This window comes from Phocoena phocoena, chromosome 3 (assembly GCF_963924675.1).
Source record: "Phocoena phocoena chromosome 3, mPhoPho1.1, whole genome shotgun sequence".
Classification (NCBI taxonomy): Eukaryota; Metazoa; Chordata; class Mammalia; order Artiodactyla; family Phocoenidae; genus Phocoena; species Phocoena phocoena.
Window position 1 is genome coordinate 158,596,982 of NC_089221.1, and position 4,574 is coordinate 158,601,555.

General features: G+C 44.8%; 1 pseudogene; it reads left to right on the forward strand.

The window, feature by feature from the left end:
* The first annotated feature begins 393 nt into the window (after positions 1-393).
* LOC136120355 (UDP-N-acetylglucosamine--peptide N-acetylglucosaminyltransferase 110 kDa subunit pseudogene) lies at positions 394-3,905 on the forward strand (annotated as a pseudogene).
* The last annotated feature ends 669 nt before the right edge of the window (positions 3,906-4,574 follow it).

Genomic DNA, 4,574 nt, shown 5'->3' on the forward strand with positions numbered 1-4,574 from the left:
AGGACCTAAAAAGGAACCCATAGAGTTGTGGAACAACAATAGAAGCTGCTGTGATGAGAAGCCCGGGCACCGCAACAAAGAGTAGCCCCCGCTCGCCGCAACTAGAGAAAGTCTGCACGCAGCATTGAAGACCCAACGCAGCCAAAATAAAAATAAATAAAGATAAATAGATTTATTTTTTAAAAAGTAATACTCAGGTTTGAGGCATGAGAAATATGATGAGGAGAAATTAGCTAATCCTTTCAGAACTTTTAAAATATCAAACTCAGTCTCCAAGATTTTAGCATTATATACAACGTTGATTACTTATTAGTGGTTTGGGAAGGCCAATTTAAAATTTTCTGATCTTACTGTATTGAAATTCACGGCCCTAATGTTTTCCACATTGACTATATGAACGATGAAGTAAAGTCAATCATGTATTTCCTTTCCAACTGGACAGAAAACAAAAATTTAAAAAGTGTTTGGACTGCTGACTTTTGATTTCTTCTAAGGCAAGTGTATAGGTAATTTTTATTCCCTGATTAGGAGAAAAATGGTGGAAGAGGGCAGGGTTAAGAATTAAGATTTCAAGAGCGTGAGAGGTAGGTGGCCAACCAGAGTTCCTAAGGTTCGGTGCCTGTAACTGTTGCCGCCGCTTAAGCCTGCCAAAGCAGTGGTACGGCTGCTGCCCTCGTATTTGCTACCTCTAGAAACATTCTTGCCAGTAGTGGCGGCAGCGGGACTCAATTACCCCCTTTTCTCGCTCTCTCCAGAAGCTCCAGAAGGCGTCTTCTGTGGGCAACGTGGCCGACAGCACAGAACCAACGAAACGTATGCTTTCCTTCCAAGGGTTAGCTGAGTTGGCACATCGAGAATATCAGGCAGGAGATTTTGAGGCAGCTGAGAGACACTGCATGCAGCTGTGGAGACAAGAGCCAGACAATACTGGAGTACTTTTATTACTTTCATCTCTACACTTCCAGTGTCGAAGGCTGGACAGATCTGCCCATTTTAGTACTCTGGCAATTAAACAGAACCCTCTTCTGGCAGAAGCCTATTCGAATTTGGGGAATGTGTACAAGGAAAGAGGGCAGTTGCAGGAAGCAATGGAGCATTACCGGCACGCATTGCATCTCAAACCAGATTTCATCGATGGTCATATTAACCTGGCAGCCGCTTTGGTAGCAGCAGGCGACATGCAAGGGGCAGTACAAGCTTACGTCTCTGCTCTTCAGTGCAATCCCGATTTGTACTGTGTTCGCAGTGACCTGGGGAACCTGCTCAAAGCCCTGGGTCGTTTGGAAGGAGCCAAGGCATGTTATTTGAAAGCAGTGGAGACGCAACCGAACTTTGCAGTAGCTTGGAGTAATCTTGGCTGTGTTTTCAATGCACAAGGGGAGATTTGGCTTGCAATTCATCACTTTGAAAAGGCGGTCACCCTTGACCCCAATTTTCTGGATGCTTATATCAATTTAGGAAATGTCTTGAAAGAGGCACGGATTTTTGACAGAGCTGTGGCAGCTTACCTTTGCGCCCTAAGCTTGAGCCCAAATCATGCCGTGGTGTGTGCCAACCTGGCTGGTGTATACTATGAGCAAGGCCTGATGGATCTGGCAATAGACACCTACAGGCGAGCTATTGAATTGCAACCACATTTCCCTGATGCTTACAGCAACCTAGCCAACGCTCTGGAAGAGAAGGGCCATGTTGCCGAAGCAGAAGATTGTTATAACACAGCTCTGCGGCTGTGCCCCACCCATGCAGACTCTCTGAATAACCTAGCCAATATCAAAGGAGACCAGGGAAACATTGAAGAGGCAGTTCGCTTGTATCGTAAAGCATTAGAAGTCTTCCCAGAGTTTGCTGTTGCCCATTCAAATTTAGCAAGTGTATTGCAGCAGCAGGGAAAACTGCAGGAAGCTCTGATGCATTATAAGGAGGCTGTTCGAATCAGTCCTACCTCTGCTGACGCCTACTGTAACATGGGAAACACTCTAAAGGAGATGCAGGATGTTCAGGGAGCCTTGCAGTGTTATACTCGTGCCATTCAGATTAACCCTGCACTTGCGGATGCCCACAGCAATCTGGCTTCCATTCACAAGGATTCAGGGAATATTCCAGAAGCAATTGCTTCTTATCGCACTGCTCTGAAGCTTGAACCTGACTCTCCTGACGCTTATTGTGATTTGGCTCATTGCCTGCAGATTGTCTGTGATTGGACAGACTATGATGAGCGAATGAAGAAGTTGGTCAGCATTGTGGCCGACCAGCTGGAGAAGAATAGGTTGCCTTCTGTGCAACCTCATCATAGTATGCTCTATCCTCTTTCTCATGGCTTCAGGAAGGCTATTGCTGAGAGCCACGGGAACCTCTGCTTGGACGAGATTGGTGTCCTTTATAAACCACCGTACGAACATCCAAAAGACTTGAAGCTCAGTGATGGTCGACTGCGTGTAGGATACGTGAGTTCTGACTTTGGGAATCATCCTACTTCTCATCTTATGCAGTCTATTCCAGGCATGCACAATCCTGATAAATTTGAGGTCTTCTGTTATGCCCTGAGCCCAGATGACGGCACAAACTTCCGAGCGAAGGTGATGGCAGAAGCCCATCATTTCATTGATCTTTCTCAGATTCCATGCAATGGGAAAGCAGCTGATCGCATCCATCAAGATGGTATACACATCCTTGTAAATCTGAATGGTTATACCAGGGGTGCTCGAAATGAACTCTTTGCTCTCAGGCCAGCTCCTATTCAGGCAATGTGGCTGGGCTACCCTGGGACCAGTGGCGTGCTTTTCATGGATTATATCATCACTGATCAGGAAACGTCACCTGCTGAAGTTGCTGAGCAGTATTCTGAGAAACTGGCTTATATGCCCCATACTTTCTTTATTGGTGATCATGCCAATATGTTCCCTCACCTGAAGAAGAAAGCAGTCATCGATTTGAAGTCCAATGGGCACATTTATGACAATCGGATTGTGCTGAATGGCATCGACCTCAAAGCATTTCTTGATAGTCTCCCAGATGTGCAGATTGTCAAGATGAAATGTCCTGATGGAGGAGACAGTGCAGACAGCAGTAATACAGCTCCTAATATGCCTGTCATTCCTATGAATACTATTGCAGAGGCAGTTATTGAAATGATTAACAGAGGACAAATTCAGATAACAATTAATGGATTCAGTCTTAGCAATGGACTGGCAACTACCCAGATCAACATTAAGGCTGCCACTGGAGAGGAGGTTCCCCGTACCATTATTGTAACCACACGTTCTCAGTACGGGTTACCGGAAGATGCCATCGTGTACTGTAACTTCAATCAGTTATATAAAATTGACCCATCTACTTTGCAGATGTGGGCAAATATTCTGAAGCGTGTTCCCAATAGTGTACTGTGGCTGTTGCGTTTTCCAGCAGTAGGAGAACCTAATATTCAACAGTACGCACAAAATATGGGCCTTCCCCAGAACCGTATCATTTTTTCACCTGTTGCTCCTAAAGAGGAACATGTTCGGAGAGGCCAGCTGGCTGATGTCTGCTTGGACACTCCACTCTGTAATGGACACACCACAGGGATGGATGTCCTTTGGTCAGGGACACCCATGGTGACTATGCCAGGAGAGACTCTTGCTTCCCGAGTTGCAGCTTCCCAGCTCACTTGTTTAGGCTGTCTTGAGCTTATTGCTAAAAACAGACAAGAATATGAAGACATAGCTGTGAAACTGGGAACTGATCTAGAATACCTGAAGAAAATTCGTGGCAAAGTCTGGAAGCAGAGAACATCTAGCCCTCTGTTCAACACCAAACAATACACAATGGACCTGGAGCGGCTCTATCTACAGATGTGGGAGCATTACGCAGCTGGCAACAAACCTGATCACATGATTAAGCCTGTTGAAGTCACTGAGTCGGCCTAAATAATGGCTGTGTGCACAGGAGAATTACCCTGTACCTGAGCCTCAACCTTCTGGGGGAAAGGGAACTACTTTCTCCTTATCTGTACAATACCATGTTGCAGATGGGTGACAGACAATGATAAGAAATAGCACAGCCAGACTTGCTTCCTGCATGATCATGATCACGATAGGGAGAGACACAAGAGGTGGGAAACTACTGTTCCACAAGGAGTCTCCACAGAATTTTGCAGCAGCCAGGTGTCTGGAAGGTAAGTCTGGAAGGTCTGATCTCCCTTGGTCTTCCATGGGATGGATGGTGAGTGTGGAAGGGAGATAGAGATTGCCCAGCCGTTTTGTGATTATGATGGATTGATTGAGTCTTCTGAATTAATATTTTTCTTTATATTTTGGGTATTGGAGCTTTTAAAAATGTTTGGTTTCAGGTATTTTTATTCATGTGAAGTGTATATGATTCTCTTGAGATAAGGTTTTAAGCTAAAATATTCCTTGTTTTAGTTTCTGAACTCTACAGATAAATGGGGACTTCGCTGGTGTAGTCTTTTTATAGGTTTTATAAACCACTATATCAGTCATTTTAGTGTCTGACATAATGTTTGGAACTATCAGTGCTTTGTTTGTTTATAGATGATGGCTTAAATTCTTTTCCTGGTCCGTTTCCTTCTTCCCTTC